The sequence below is a fragment of the Panthera onca genome, chromosome B1, assembly GCF_046562875.1.
Source record: "Panthera onca isolate mPanOnc1 chromosome B1, mPanOnc1 haplotype 2, whole genome shotgun sequence".
NCBI lineage: Eukaryota > Metazoa > Chordata > Mammalia > Carnivora > Felidae > Panthera > Panthera onca.
The window spans coordinates 37578994-37596316 of record NC_138342.1 but is presented as its reverse complement, the minus strand read 5'-3'; the positions used below and the strand labels follow the sequence as shown (position 1 = coordinate 37596316).

The window sequence follows — 17323 nt, the reverse complement described above, 5'->3', positions numbered from 1 at the left end:
AACTTCAGCTAGGTTACTATCAGCTCCTGCATGTGAAGAAATTACCAAGGGCTAGGAAAAGGCATTAGAGGAAATACTCTCCCCAAGGACAGTTCCTGTTCCCAGCAGTCAAGGGAAGAACCTCAGAAGCAAGCAACATCAAGTAGACTACTCAGGAAAGTTCTCTTACCAGTGTGGCCAAATTAGCCCTAGACTAATGTTACATACCCTACTTAACTAAGCTTTAAAGTAAGACTCAACAGGAATCAAATCGTTTCCAAGTAAATTAACTGTATCCTAGAACAAAGTTCAAGAATATTTATAGAATACAAAAATATCCAGCACTCAGTAGAGTAAAACATTCATTCACTTTTGCTGAGTTTTACTTCCAGGAGTTCAACCAGGTTCCCACAATGAAGAACTGAGAAAAATACCTTCACATTTCTGTCAGAGAGAGAGGAAAAGGAACCATTTTGAAATGAACCAAAAGACTATTCTTAACAAGGCTTACCCTCAGTAAGAACTAGTTAACAAAGTCTAAACAGATGGGTTTTTTCAGCACCTACTTGACTTGAGGGATGGGACTTAAGCCCACTCCAGCCCACCTGAGCCTTCTTATTCCTCCTAAGTGAGGAGAGGGGGAAATGAGAAACCCTTGTGAAGTTCACACACCAGAGGGCATAACCTCACTAATAATTCAAAGAGCTGTGAGACAATTTCAACTAACCAAATATGCATGTCATTTGAGTCCCTAAAAGGGGGGAGGGGGAGCAGGTGGGGTATGACAAAAATTTTTGAAGAAACTATTGCTAAAATTTTTCCAAACTTGAATTAAACTACAGACCCATAGTTCCAAGATGCCCCACAAACCCCAAGTACAGGAGTTGTGAAAAAAATAAAAACTATACCAAGGCATATCATAATCAAATTGTTTGAAGCCAGTGATAAAGATAAACTCTTAAAAGAAGACAGAGAAAAAAAGGTAACAAAATAAGATTAACGATAGATTTCTTATTGGAATACAAGTAAGCCAGAAAACAAAGGAGCGACACCTTTAATGAAAAAAAATCCTGTCAACTTGTAACTCTATATTTTAAAATAAAGGTGAAATAAAGGCTTTTTCAGACATAAGAGCTAGAGAAGTTCATTGCCAGCAAGTCTATATTATAAGAAATATTAAAGAACTTCTGAGGACAATGGCATAAGATAAAAATCTGGATCAACACAGAGGAATGAAAAAAGAGCTGGGAGCTTACAATGGATGGGAAAATATAAAGAGTGAAAACACTGATTTATTTTTAAAATTAAGTTTACAATTATAAACTAACACCCCCCCCGACCGTCCATCCCAGACACACACACACACACACACACACACACACACACAATGCTCAATGTTCACATGGCTTCTCAATGTACCAAACATTTAACGAAAAAGTCACTCCAATTCTGCAGAATCTCTTTCAGAAAACAGAAGAGGAAACACTATATAATCCATCCTATGAAGCCAGCATTACTGTAATACTAAAACCAGACAAAGACATTGTAATAAAAGAAAACTACAGTCCAATAATTCTTATAAAAATTAATGCAAAAATTATTAGCACATTTTATCAAATTAAGCCCCCAAAATATAAAAATTATAACATATCATGATCAAATAGGGTTCATTGTAGGATTGGAAGACTGGTTTAATATTTGAAAATCAATCAATGTAATTCATCATATTAACAGAATGAAAAAGAAAAACCATACGATCTCAATAGATGCAAGAAAAACATTTAACAAAATGCAACATCTATTCCTTCTTAAAAACAAAAAAATTTAGTAGACTATAAATAAAAAGGGTTATTCTCACCCTCATAAAGGGAATCTATGAAAAACCTAAGAACAGATTTGTAAAACTGACACTACCGACTTTATGGCCTACTATAATGTGCCAGTAATCAACATCGTGTAGCATTAGCAAAAGAATAGACAAATAGATCAATGAAACAAAATATAGAGCACAGAAATAGACCCACATAAACATAGTCAACTGGTCTTTGACAAAGGAGCAAAGACAATATAATCAAGCAAAGATATGTCTTTTTAACAAATGGTTCTGAAACAATTAGACTTTCACATGAAAAAAAAAATCTAGATACAGACCTTAAACCCTTCACAAAACTTAACTCAAAATGGATCATAGACCTGAATGTAAAATACAAAAACTATAAGACTCCTAGAAGAGGGGTGCCTGGATGGTTTAGTTGGTTAAGGGTTAAGCGTCTGACTCTTGGATTTCAGCTCAGGTCATGATCTCATTGTTTGTGAGTTTGAGCCCTGCATGGGGCTCTGTGCTGACAGTGGAGAGACTGCTTGGGATTCTCTCTCTCTCTCTCTCTCTCTCTCTTTCTCTCTCTCTCTCTCTCTCTCTCTCTCTCTCCCTCTGTCTGCCCCTCCCCTGCTGTGTGCTGTCTCTCTAAATGAATGAATGAATGAATGAATGAATAAATAAATAAATAAATAAATAAACTTAAAAAAATACCTCCTAGAAGATAACATAGGAGAAAACCTAGATGACCTTGGCATGGCAATGACTTTTTAGATACAACACCAAAAGCACAATTCATGAAATAAATAATAAGCTGGACTTCTCTAAAATTAAACGCTTTTGCCCTACAAAAAGCAATGTCAAGAAAATGAGAATCAAGCCATATGCTGGACATACTGGGAGAAATATTTGCAAAAGACATACTTAATAAAGGACTATTCTCCAAAATATACAAAAATTCTTCAAATTCAACAGTAAGAAAACAATCCAATTTAAACATGGGCCCAAAACTTTCACAGATACTTCAACAAACAAGATACACAGATGGCAAATAAACATATGAAAAGATGCTCCAGATCATATGTCATCTAAGAAATGCAAATTTAAACAATAATGAGTTGCCAGTGCACACCTATTAGAATGGCTCAAATCCGGAGCACTGACAACACCAAATGCTGACAAGGATGTGAAACAATAGGAACACTCATTCATTGCCGACAGGAATGCAAAATGCTATAGCCACCTTAGAAGACAGCATGGAGATTTCTTACAAAACTAAACAAATTCATACCATACAATCCAGCAATAGCACTCTTTGGTATTTACCCAAGAAAGTTCAAAACTTACATCCACTCAAAAACCAGCACGGGGATGTTTATAGAAACTTTATTTAAAATTGCCAAATTTGGAACTAACAAAGATGTCCTTTGGTAGCTAAATGGATAAATATAGAACAGTATATTAGCACTAAAAAGAACAGCTATTATGTCATGAAAAGACGTGGATGGAACTTAAAAGCATATTGCTAAGTGAAAGAAGCCAATATGAAAAGGCTACGTACTATATGAGTCTAACCAAATATCATTTTGAAAAAGGCAAAACTTTGGAGAGAGTAAAATCATTAGTGGTTGCCAGGGGTTGGGTCCAGGGAAGGATGAATAGGCTGAACATGTATTTTTAAGGTAGTGAAAATACTCTATATGATACCATAATGATGGATGTATGTCATTATATATGTATTTAAACACATAGAAGGTACAACATCAAGAGTGAATCCTAATGTAAACTATATAGACACTGGGTGGTTATGACATATCAATGTAGGTTCATCAGGTTTTTTTTTTTAATTTTTTTAATGTTTATTTATTTTTGAGAGACAGAGTGTGAGCAGGGGAGGGACAGAGAAAGAGGGAGACACAGAATCTGAAGTAGGCCCCAGGCTCTTAGCTGTCAGCACAGAGGCTGATGCGGGGCTGAACTCACAGACCTCTGAGTTCATGACCTGAGCTGAAGTCTGACCAGGTGCCCCGTAGGTTCATCAGTTTTAACAAAAGGAACACTCTGCTAGGGAATGTTGATATTCCACTCTGCTGTGGATGTGTGGGGGCTGGGGTATATGGGAACTCTCTGTACCTTCCTCTCAGTTTTGCTGTGAATTGAAAACTGCTCTAAAAAAATAAAGTCTTAATAAAAAATTAATTCCTAAAAAACTGAAGGACTAACTGATGTCTCTGGCATCAATTATAATAAAGCTACAATAGCCAAATCAGCATAGTATTGGTTTCAATATAGACAAGAGTTCAATAGAAAAGAATAGAGTACAGAAAAGAGGCAAAGACAATTCTGTGGGGAAAGGCAAATGGCATGTATTTATTTGTTAAAAAAGAAGAATTATTTCAATGTATAGCTCACAACATGTACAAAAGATAACACTCAATAGATGACACATATCTGCATTTTAAAAATAATTATTATTTCAATCTACAGCTAATACCATATACAAAAATTAAATTTAATAGAACATAGGTCTAATAGTAAAAACTAAAACCATAACACTTCCATAAGAAAACATAAGAGAAAATATTTCTGATACTGGATTAGACAAACACTTTCCATATAGAAAAAAATAATAATAAATTGGTCATCATCAGAATGAATAACTTCTTGTCTTTGAAAGATACTAACAGAATAAAGACCAAAGACTAGAAGAAATTATTCGAAAATGACATAGTTGATAAAAGATTTATATCCAGAAAATGTAAGGAATCTTCAAACCTCAGTAATAAGTAAACATACAACAAAAATTTTTAAACTGGGAAAAATAGTTGAATTAGACAAAAAGATATATGGATGGACACGCAGAAATAGGCACACAAAAAATTGCCCACAACAGTAGTCATAAAGTATATGCAAATTAAAACCTCAATGAGATATCATTCAAACCATTCAGATGTCTAATATTTTAAAAGAATAGCCATACTAAGTTTTGTTAGTAATATGGAGCAACCAGAACATTTATATGCTTCTAGTAGAAATGGGAAATGATCAACAAATCTAGAAAAGTTTGGCAATTTGTTTCTTTCCTTTCTTTTGGCACCAAAATTTTTATTTACTTACCTTCCTGCCCTATTTTATTTTATTTTATTTTATTTTATTTTATTTTATTTTATTTTATTTTATTTTTAGAGAGAGATGGAGAGAGCACAAGCAGGGGAGAGGGACAGAGGGAGAGAGAGAAAGAATCTCAAGCAGACTCCACACTCAGCACAGAGCCTGACATGGGGCTTGATCCTACAACCCTGGGATCATGACCTGAGCCATAATCAAGAGTCGGACACTCAACCAACTGAGACACCCATTCAGCCTCTTCCTGCTCTCTTTTAACATTATAAACATTATAAACCAAATGAATCTTTTCAATTCAGGGTAGTGATAGGAACCATCATGTTACAAATGGTAGCAGATTTATGCCTGCTTTTATGATTCTCTGGACCCTCTCAAGCTCTGGCTGTCACTTCCCTTGTCCTTTTTTGGTTGTCCTTTAACAGTATATTCTAACCCTTGTAACATAGGGAAAGTACTAACCTCATTGTTCTGAGAAATATCTTAAACAAGAAAATGTTCAGCACTAAGCCAAGCTCTCAGGAGCATTCAAACTCCCAATAATTCCTCCCTGCCCTTGATTATAGTTCATGCTCATCTGCCATGTGCTGAAGAAATAGTGAATCAGTAAACTAAGAACATAGGTATAAAGTCCATAGACCAAGGGAGGGTGTAGATGGTAAATTGCATGGACTTTATGACCACCACTGCTGACCTCCAATCTAAGTAAGGACTGACTGAGTGAGCAATTTCAAAACCCTTGAGCTCATGTTTCCCTGTGGGTGTCTCCTGTGTATCTATACCATGACCAGGGCTTGAGGAGTGGCTTCTCAATTCCTCCTGCTACACATGGAACAGTATGAGGGATGCAGCAGAGGCTAAAGACTGAGTGACTAGCCTGGGAGTGGGGTAGGGGGGACAACAGGGGACATTAGCAAACCTGCCTCAAAGTCGGTGCCATTTGCTCTTGGAGAAGAGAGGTGGGACCTTAGCAAGGCCAGCAGCTAAAACACAAACAACAGGCCTGGTTTTCAGTGGCGGTAATGATCAGGCTTAGAGGGGCCCTAATAGGACATGGCCAGGTACTGGACCTGCTTCTCACTCAGTTTGGTCAGCTTCCTATTCAGCTTACCCACTGGGCTTCAGCCATTGCTTCATGTAGCTTCTTGGGCAGGAAGTGGACCTTGACAGGGTACTTGTCTGGGTGGGGCCACAGCTGTATCTGCACCAATACCTGGTTAGTGAATGAGTTGCTCATCACAAAACTGGGGTGGCCCATTGCACAGCACAGGTTGACCAGCTGGCCCTTGGCCAACAGGCTGATACAGAGCCCATTGTTCAGCCAGTAGCGGTCCACTTGGGGTTTGATGTTCGCTTTCTCCACAGTGTTTTCATTCAGCCACCTGACGTCAATCTCTACATCAAAGTGTCTAATGTCAGGCATGATGGAATCATCTTTCATCTGGTCAAAGTGTCAGCTGAGGATAATGTCAATACATCCCTTGGTGATGACAAATGTTTCCCTCCTGACAGGCCTCATCCATAGTGGTCACCTCAAAACTCTCCATGGCAGCCTGAAGTGCATTAATGGATCAATCTCCATGATGATGACACAGGCCCAGAAATATCTCATGGCCTGGGCACAGCCTTTGCCCACATCGCCATAGCCAACTACCACTGCCACCTTGCCTGCAGTCATCATGTCTATAGCCTGCTTGAAGCTGTTATGAGAGACTCCTGGCAGCCATATAGGTTGTCAAATTTGTTCTTGGTGACAGAGTCATTGACATTGATTGCAGGCACCTTCCAGATCCCATTGGCTGTCATCTTGCATTGATTATGGACCCCCTTGTGGGTCTCTTCAGAAATGCCTTGGATGCCTGACAGGAGCTGTGGATGTGAATAAGGTTGGTGAGGTCACTTCTGTCATCCAGAATCATGTTGAGAGAAAGTACATCCTTGACGTATAGCATCTGCTCAATGCACCAGAGGTACTCCTCGTCTGTGTCACACTTCCTGGTGTACACTGGGATGCCAGCCTTAGAACAGCAGTCACTGCATGGTAACTGGGTAGAGAAGATGTTGCAGCTAAACGACTGCACCTCAGCACCTAGAGCTACAAGGGTCTCAATGAGGACTGCTATCTCCATGGTCATGTGTAAGCAGGCAGTGATGCAGGCACCCTTCAGTGGTTTGAAGACTGAGTACATCTCCTGCATGCACATCAGGCCCAACATCTCATTCCCCATGATGTCCAGGGCCTTGCGTCCCCTAGGAAGCCAGATTGATGTAGCAACTTTGTAGAGCAATTTCTCCAACACGCTGGTGGCACACGGAATGATGAACATGGGCAAAGGGGAAAGGCACAGAGTAGACAATACTGGGTGAGGCAAGTTTGACAATTTCTTAAAAATGCGTATCCAAACCTATCATATGAACCAGCCATTCCTTATTAACCCAAGAAAATGAGGTCATATATCCACACAAAGAATTGTGCACATGAACACTTTGTTCATAATCATGATCAAAAGCTGGAAGCAACAAAAATGGCCATCCACAGATGAATGGATGAACAAACTGCAATCCACACACTGCAATACTACACAGCAATGAAACCAAATGAACTATTAATACATGTGATAAAATAGATAAGTCTCAAAATAATTACATTGAATGAAAGAAACCATACAAGAAAGAATGCATACTAGAATTGTATAAAGTTCTTGGAAGTATAAACTAGAACACAGTGAGAGAACTATCAGTAGGTGCCTGGGGCTGGGGAGCGGGCTGGAAATAAATAAGAGGAGGGATGATAAAAGAGAAGACTTTGGGGGATAGAGACTATGTTCATTATCTTGACTGTGTGATGGTGTCACAGTATATACACATTTTGAAACTTAACATATTTGTAAACTTTATAGTTTATTATATTTCAATTATTCTTCAATAGGGCTGTAAAAGAAAGGGATAAAGATGTATAGCATACAGCAGGAAAATTCATTAAGATAAAAAATGGAGATTTTAAAAATATGGGATAATTACTTACCTGAAATTTTCAGTATTTTTATTCCAAATGAGACTAAAAACTCCATTGAGTGTTACATCATAGTCATTTCATATATAAGTAGTATTGAGCACCATGTGTGGCACACGGTGGTTACTTAATAAATATGGGTAAACTGAGTATGTTTACCATTTAATTTACAGAATAAAGAACACTGTGGAAGGAAGCATATTTAAAACTGACTAGCTGGTGATTGTTTAAACACCATCATTAAGCTGTCTCATTTCTAGGTCCTTAGAATAAATAAACAACATCTCTCTCTGTGCGTTGTTGGTTTAAAGAACTTCAAGTTTAAGGAATATGATGTGCACTGGGGTGCCTGGGTGGCTCAGTCGGTTAAGCGTCTGACTTCAGCTTGGGTCATGGTCTCACAGTTTGTGAGTTCAAGCCCCTCATTGGGCTCTGTGCTAACAGCTCGGAGGCTGGACTCTGCTTCAGATTCTGTCTCTCTCTCTCTCTCTCTCTCTCTCTCTGCCCTTCCCCCACTTGCACTCTCTCTCTCAAAAATAAATAAATCTTAAAAAATAAAAAAAAGGGAATATGATGTGCACTAACATGCAAATTATTTTTCCATTTTGTAGAAAGAAGAAAGTGATTAAAAATTAAGAATCAACTTATTGGAGTCAATCCCTTTAAACATCTTAAATCACATTCATTCTTTTATTCTACTCCACTTCCCAACCCTGCCATGGAAGAGATAAAAAAGTCAAACCTTTTCTTCCCACCTACAATACAGTGGCTATACCAAAAGACCTAAGCAGCAAGGGCTCCAAGCAATACTTTAACTCCTCCTATCAAAAACATCTATTTGTTCTGCCCATATTCATTGGATAAATCTCAAATTATACCAATTCAATTGAGATGCAGCTATTTTTAGATGTAAGTATACTTCTTTTATATTGCCTCAATTTCCCACATAAGTTAGGGAAAAGGTAAAATAAAGCAGACCTGCATTTTTCAAATTCATTGTAAATTCCCCATACTCCAATTTACAGTAGGGCAGACTGAAGACATAATTCTTCACAAAATGTTTTCATTGTAAAAAGCATATACATCTATCCTGCTTATGGATCTAAAACATGCCTTTATTAACTTTTCAGAAGCTATGTTTGATGTACATACAGAATATTGCATTTGAAGCAGTCACACCTTCTCTTTAGATATAATGGATATTTCAACTTTAAGGAAAAAAAAGTCCCTTCTTTCAATTAGGCAAATATATTTAATGGAAGAGACAGAAAATTATGACAACATTTTTGCAAGTGTAGTTTCATTTTGAAGTAAGATTTTCTTTTCTTCCAGAATTAACCTTATTGAGCTGTTTCCCTGTCTTGCCTTTCAACTGAAACTGTATGTCTTCAAGGAATATATTGGTCATGGGTTAAAAAAGAACTGTCAAGTTGGCTTTTTACACATGATGAAATAGAATATTGCAAATCCCTTAAATCATTTCCCAAATCAGAAGAACAGATGGTGCCTGAGAGCAGAGCCCCAGCCTGCCATTTCCCTGGGATTTCAACCAGTGCTTAACTGTGTGAGACAGTAAGTGCCTCATTCTGCTGGTCTGGAGTAGTTTGCTGGGGCTCAGAGAGAACACCACCAACAGTGTCTGGAACAGAGTAGGAAGCTGTGCCCAGAAGATCCATGTTTTTAAGAGTACAGGTTTCAGTGGAGTTTTTTGTTTGTTTATCCCTCTTAACTCTGAAGATAACAATGTAGTAAAGAGGACAGCAGATTAGGAATTGGGGGCTTAAGCTCCATGTATGGTCTACCCCATTAATTAGGAATGTGACCTTTCCAGTGGCTTCTTGCCAAACACCTATTCCAAACATATTTGCCTATTATTAAGGCCTTTTCTATGTTTGTCAAATAAAACAAGAAAAAGCCCTTTCTTCAAAAATAAATAAATAAATAAATAAATAAATAAATAAATAAAACAAGAGGTAAATTAGCAAACTGCATTTCTTTCTTTTCCTCAGCCAACATTTTAATCATGTTGTTGTTTACATTTTCTAGTGATCAAAGCAAGCAGAGTGAAGTTTGAAAATTGATAATTGGTTGTATATATTTTCATTTAGCATGGCTTGAGAGATCTACAGTCTGGACTCTGGCTCCAGCATCTTGCATACTACGATCTCTCTCTCTCTCTCTCTCTCTCTCTCTCTCTCTCTCTCTTCAGACTCTTAGTAAGTGAAACTCCTTTTGTCTGAACATCTCTTCTCTCCCCAAGGCTGGCTCTCCAGGACCCATCAGATCTCAAACATTCCCTCACTGTGGGCTTTCCAAAAAATTGTACCTAAAGTTGACTTTCCATCCAAGGTCTTACAGACCTTATTCTGCCACTTTATAACACTAGTTACAGGAAATTTTTATTTCTATTTTTTTCCCATTAGACTGTAAGCTCCATCAAAGAAGAAAACACATCGATAAGTGTTACAGACTAAATGTTTATATCACACCCCTCCCCCAAATTCATATGTTGAAGCTCTAATCCCCAATATGATGGTAACTGGAGGTGGAGCCTATGGAAGGTAATGAGGGTGGGCCCCCATGAGGGGATTAGTCTCCTTATAAGAAGGGAAAGAAAGGCCAAAGATCACTCTCTCAGCCATGTGAGGACACAATAAAAGGTGGTCATCTGTAAGCCAGAAAGTGAACCACCAGAAGACAGGGAACCTGGGTTCTTATCCTACATGTAATGCTTGGTAAAGGTCTATTGGGGAAGAAAATTGCAGTTTCCTCAAGCACTAGATCAGACAGTTTAAGTAGATGACTTCTAAGTTTTTTCCAGATTCATAAATCTAAAAGAAATTAGGAAACAATGAAACAGCAATTATCAGATTAAAGAGAATGACCTCTTCATAACAATCATATATATTTAGGTATACATATAATATAGATAGATTGAGACACAAATATATAGAAAGGTATACAGATATAGATAGGTATAGATATAGATATTTCTCTAATTACCACATCAGGGTACCCTAGATATAGCCATGTCCAGAAAACAGAAAAATGAAGAAAAAGAATTTAGTCTTCTACAGGAAGAGAGGGGACATTTAAATAATTAAAAATAATATAACTTATAGATATTTATATTTACAGATATAAATATCTATTATATCATCTATGGGTATTGATTTTTGTTGTCTTCAAAGAAAAATAATCTTTAAGACATAGCCACTTTTGCTAATGATGCTATATCATTGCTTAAAACCTTTTTGGAAAAGTCTCCCTTGGACTTGCTTTAACAATCAGCTTAACAACAATGCAAATAAATCACAGTCATTACTTATATTTTTGGCTGCAAATTTTATTGCTTAAAGTGGTCATCTAACTTATTTACCTTATGGCTTTTAAATTATTCCTGAAGTTAAATTTACCCTGAAATAAAAAATATGCTATAAATGAAGCTATTCATTCAGCCAACCAGTCATATTTCATTCCATAAACTTACATAGAAAATCTTTTAAAAATATTATGCCACTAGGACTGAAAATTACTTCAAAATAGAAATTGCTTTGTGGTAAACTGTCATAGATTTTTGTTATGTTTGTTGAACCTGGGCCTCCTCTCTTTCCCTCATGTCTCATACTCAATGCATTAGGAAGCCTCTTAGCTTTAATATTGAATATATCCTGAATATGAATCATCTTGCCATTTCTTTCCCAGCATCTTAGACCAATCTACCATCACATATTGCCTGTACAACTGCAATAGCCTCTTAGCTGATCATAGATTTGATAGATATTAAAATTAAGATTTAAGCACTGTATCTGGTCTGTATTCTTTTTTTAAATTTTTTAAAATTTATTTTTAAAAGAGACAGAGAGAGAGAGAGAGAGAGAGAGAGAGAGAGAACAAGTGGGAGAGAGGCACAGAGAGAGGGAGACATAGAATCCAAAGCAGGATCCAGGCTCTGAGCTGTCAGCACAGAGCCAGACCAGAGACTCAAACTCATGAGCTGTGAGATTTTGACATGAGCTGAAGTCAAATGCTTAACTCACTGAGCACCCAGGAACCCCTGCTCTGTATTCTTTAAAAATGTCAAAATCAGGGCATCTGGCTGGCTCAGTCAGTTAAGCCCAGCTTTGGCTCAGAGCCAGAAGCCTACTTCAGATTCTGTGTCTCCCTCTCTCTCTGCCCTTCCCCTGCTCTCTCTCTCTCTCTCTCAAAAATAAATAAACATTTTTATGAATAAATAAATAAACAAATAAAAAATAAAAATGTCAAAGTCATTGTATTAGTCATCTCAGACTGCCATAACAAAATACCATACACTGAATGGCTTAAGCAGCAGAAATGTATTTTCCTACAGTTCTGGAGGCTAGAAGTCCATGATCGAAGTGTCTGCTGGGCTGGTTTCTAGTGAGAGTTTTCTGCCTGGCTTGCAGATGGCTACCACCACTCTGTGTCTTCACACGGCCTTTCTTCTGTAGGTATGCAGAACAAAATAGAGAAAGCTCTCTGGTCTCTCTTCTGTTAAGAACACAAATCCTACTGGATCACAGCCCTACCCTTTGACTTCACTCAACCTTAATTACTTCCTTAGAGGATCCATCTCCAAATACAGCCACACTGGGGATTAGAGCTTCAAGGTACGAATTTTGGAAGAACACAAACATTCAGTCCATAACAGTCAAAAAAGAAAGAAGAAGAAGAAGAAGAAGAAGAAGAAGAAGAAGAAGAAGAAGAACCATCCTGTATTAAAAGAGATTAAGAGACATGGCAACTAAAGGTAACACATCATCCTAGATGGGATATTATTGGAACAATTGGCAAAACTCAAATAAAGCCTAAAAAGTAAATATTAGTACTGAATCAATGTTAATTTCCCGGTTTTGACAACTGCACTATGGTTATAAAAGAGAATATACTGTTTTAGGATAAATAAATATGGAAGTATGGAAATAAATATGGAAGTATGTAGTTGTAAAAGGGCATCATGCATACAATTTACAAATGGTTCTAAAATACAAACATACCCGGGGTGTCCAGGTGGTTCAGTCTGTTGAGCCTCCAACTTGGGCTCAGCTCAGGTCATGATCTCATGGTTTGTCAGTTCAAGCCCCACATGAGGCTTGCTGGCTTGCTGCTGTTATCACAGGGCCCTTGGGATCCTCTGTTCTCCTCTCTCTCTCTTTGCCCCTCTCCCGCTAGCACTCATTCTCAAAAATAAATAAACATTTAAAAAATAATAATAATAAAATACAAACACACACATAAACAATAAAATAAAATGCACACACAGAAAGAACACAAAGCAAAGAAATGTTAACATTTGAGAAATCTGGGTGAAGGTATGTGAAATATTTTGTATAATTTTTGCAATTTTTCTTTAATTCTGAAATTATTTCAAAATATAAAGTTTGCAAAGAATGTAATTCCATAGGTCTTCTTAAGTTAGAGAAACCTACTTGATTTTTCACAGCAGGAATGGTAAGTTGCTACAGATAAAGAAGGCATTTGCTGGTGTGGGGGTGAATACAGAAAATTAGCTCAGCTGGGTTTGTAGAGTTTTTACTTTTGGAACTGTTCTAATAACAAAATTTCAACAGAGTAAATTATAAAGACCTAATTGGCTTTATTACATTCTTCATGAATCAGGAAGCATTCCATCTAGCAAGTAGATGGGCACTCTGAGGTGTACAAAAATGGAAGTTTTTATAGTTAAGAGGGTGGGTGAAGAAACTTACTAGCAAAAGAAAAGCATTATTTCAGGCAAGACTTTCCCTTAGAGGAAAAAGCAAGGTGTCTCATCAACCAGGTTACCTCATCTTCCTTGGAGGGACGGAGAGGGCCCCTGTAGCAGACTCTTTGGAGCTGATTGAAAAATTCCTGACTGACCAGTTAAGATTACATTTCTGGGGGAGGTAAAAACTGCATTAGCAGGTATCAAGCCCAAGTTTGAGAACTCAGTCTGACACCATTCTGCGTCTTCTCTTTAGCACAACATACTCCATATGGAACACATATATATTTTAAAAAAACCTTTTAATGGTTATGTTCAATAAATGGTAGGTCATTGATGTTATAACTATAAAAAGTATAATACAGCCCCTGAGAATAAGGTAAACAGTAGAATGATTTGAAATAAAGGAATAATTATACATTTTGTTTCTGTGGTCCTCAACCACAGGCAAATTATGTACCCCAAGAGACATTTAACAATGTCTAGAGATATTTTTGTTTGTCATAACCCTGGGGTGGGGAGGGATGCTACTTCCATATAGTAGATAGAGGCTAGGGATGCTGCTAAGCATCCTAGAATGCACTGGGCAGCCACTCCCAGCAAATACTTATCTGACCCAACTGTCAACAGTGCCAGGTTGAAAAACCCTGCTTACTCAAGGATCACTAACTGGTTTCTTTCAAATCTGCCCTAGTAAATTTGCAACAAAATCTTGTGTACTATGCCTCTAGATATGTAAGCCTTGGAATTGCATAATCCACCATTTCTACTCAATACTGAAAAAAAGAAATTGTCTTTATTATGTTGTTTGTCAGACTGATGAATTTAGTTTAGCCTTTTAATGTAAATTGTAGCATTCAATGGATCATTTACACCACTAGTTTGAATTAATGACTTAGTCTTGGGTCAACTTAAGCACAAGTCATTATCTTTCCCTGATGATTCAAAGCTCTAAGGGAGGAGCGACCATAATGTTTATTTTGCTTTATAAAAACAAGCGTCGCATATGGATACAAGATTTAGAAATAAGTTTTTTAAATGAGTTTTTTCTTTCCCCACTCTGTTTTTCCTCCCATTATTCTAATCCACTAGAATGCCCTTATCCATCCACCTATGCCTCTTCTCAAGATCTTAATCATGATTCAATTGAATATTAAATGCCACCTCTTCCAAGAAGCTTCTGGAATTATTCCAATTTGAATTAATGTCTCCCTTATTAATGTACCAAAAGCACAGGTATGGAAAATTCTATTATGAAACACTGCATAGAATTATTTTGGATGTTAATTTTTCCCCTTACTATGTTAAAAATCCCAGAGGAAAGGGACAATGTCACTCATTTTCCTATTCTACATGTCACCTAACATAGTGTCTCAAACACTGTATGTTCTTGGTTAATATTTTTTTATTAATTATTTTGAACACTGATGACGTTGACGATATTCAAAGCAGCATGTCAGTAAATGATACGCATTTGGAAAATCAGTAGGACAAACAAAAAGGTAAACTTGATAATAGAAATGGGCAAGTGATATGAATAAGAAATCATAGAAGAAATATAAATGGTTAAAAAACATTTTCAACTTCAATGGTAATTTATTACAATTAAAGCAATAATCATAACAAAACTCCTCTTATTCTATGCCAGGAACCACACTAAGCACTTAACACATGTGAACTCAGGGCACTTGGGTGGCTCAGTTGGTTAAGTGGCTGACTCTGGATTTTGGCTCAGGTCATGATCTCATGACTTTTGAGATGGAGCCCCGCATTGGGCTCTGCTCTGACAGCATGGAGTCTGCTTGGGATTCTCTTTCTCCCTCTCTCTCTCCCTTCCCTGCTCACATGTGAGCACACACATGTGCTCTTTCTCTCCCAAAATGAACAAATAAACTTTAAAAAAAAAACATACAGACTCATCTAATCCTCACAACTTTATGCAGCATACATATATGATCCTCCTTTTACAGGGAAGGGAACTGTGACACAGAAAGAACAAGTAATTTGCCCCAAGTCTTGTGGAAGTAACAAAGCTGGTATGCAAACCTAGTTAGTCTTGCTCCAAAGCTCAAATACTTAACCAGATTATGCCATTCTGTCTACAAATTTGATAAATATCTATTCCATTATAATATATATAAGAAAACCTAAATACATGTTTTTATATTAGATAAAATTGTTAGATGTTAAATGCCAGGAGAAAGAATCAGATAAAAGTCATAGAAAAACCTTTAAAGCCCAAGCACTTTGTTTTTCATATGTTGTAGTGGAATAGGGATCAATTTTGATTGAATTAATTCAATCAAATTAATCTCACTTAGAATCTTTATGTCTTATAGTGCCTCTGACAATCTGATTTAGACTGTGAATATCTACATCCAGGCATACTGAGAAAGAAAGTAACAGGAAAGAGAAAGATAACTCTCAACCAAAAAATACAAACAAACATTTAAAAAAAGAAAAATTCCTTATTCAGTTTAAGTTTGTGTTTGTGTGAAAGGTTAAAATAAATCAGGCAACTCAACTGCTTTTGGGACTTGGAGAATTCTTAGGTATACACCATACACATAAAGACCAGTTGTCACATTAACCACGACATTCACTCTCTCTGGGATAGTTTGATATATTTAAAGGTTGAGTAATAACTTTGGACTTGAGCATATAGTAACGTTTCACACATAAAAATGTTCCCTATATTTCTGGGGGGGGGGTTGATTTGTCTTGTTTTTAATTGTGAAGTACAATTGCTATTTTTACTTCAAAACCATAAAGCAAATCATAACCAATAAAATTGACATTAGGTTTTTCTCTTCCCTTTAGAAAACTTTGCCCATCCTAGATACATTGATTGTTATCTGCTTTGTCTGACCCTTTACTTAAGAGTCATTATCTCACATTTAGTTCTCTTACACAGTGTGCAAAAGAAAGTACTAAATAAAAAGGTTAATGTATATAATTTGAGTAGATAATTTGCAAGATTATTGAAGGGGACATTCCGTACTCTCCCCACAGAGAAAGGCAACTAAAAGAACTATTTTACATTATTTTAACCAACATAAATTGTGATTATGTAGGACAAAGTACAAATATAAATCACTTTTCTTTTCCTTGCCAAAAGTTTGTAATTCTGGTACCAAGGTAATTTATCTTCACTATTTCCTGGGAAGTAGAAAAAACAGACAAGCCACACCTCATTGACCTTGGATATTTCTAACTAAAAAATGAATTGCCAACAAGTTGATAGAAATATGAGGAGCTATCACATTGGGCTTATGAGAGAGAATAGCCCATGGTCAAGACAGAAAACCTGAGTTCTGAAATGCAAACCCATTTTCTCTGAAATCTTGACCAACTCATATAACCTAGCAGTATCTACTTCTTCATCTATAAAATTAGATGACTGGACTCTGTCAAAATTTCCAGAACCTTTAACACAAACAAGTACTTACATAGCAGAGAACAGTCTATACTTTTATTTATTGTTAAAGGTACACAAACATGTGACCAAGAGCTCTTCCTGTATGTTTAAGAAAATACCTTTCTTGGGGCGCCTGGGTGGCTCAGTCAGTTTAGTGTCTGACTTCGTCTCAGGTCATGATCTCGCAGTTCACAAGTTTGAGCTCCACATTGGGCTCTGTGCTGACAGCTCAGAGCCTGGAGCCTGTGT

General features: G+C 36.9%; 1 pseudogene; it reads right to left on the bottom strand.

The window, feature by feature from the left end:
• Positions 1-5801: 5801 nt before the first annotated feature.
• Positions 5802-7161, bottom strand: LOC132693337 (adenosylhomocysteinase pseudogene; annotated as a pseudogene).
• Positions 7162-17323: the final 10162 nt, after the last annotated feature.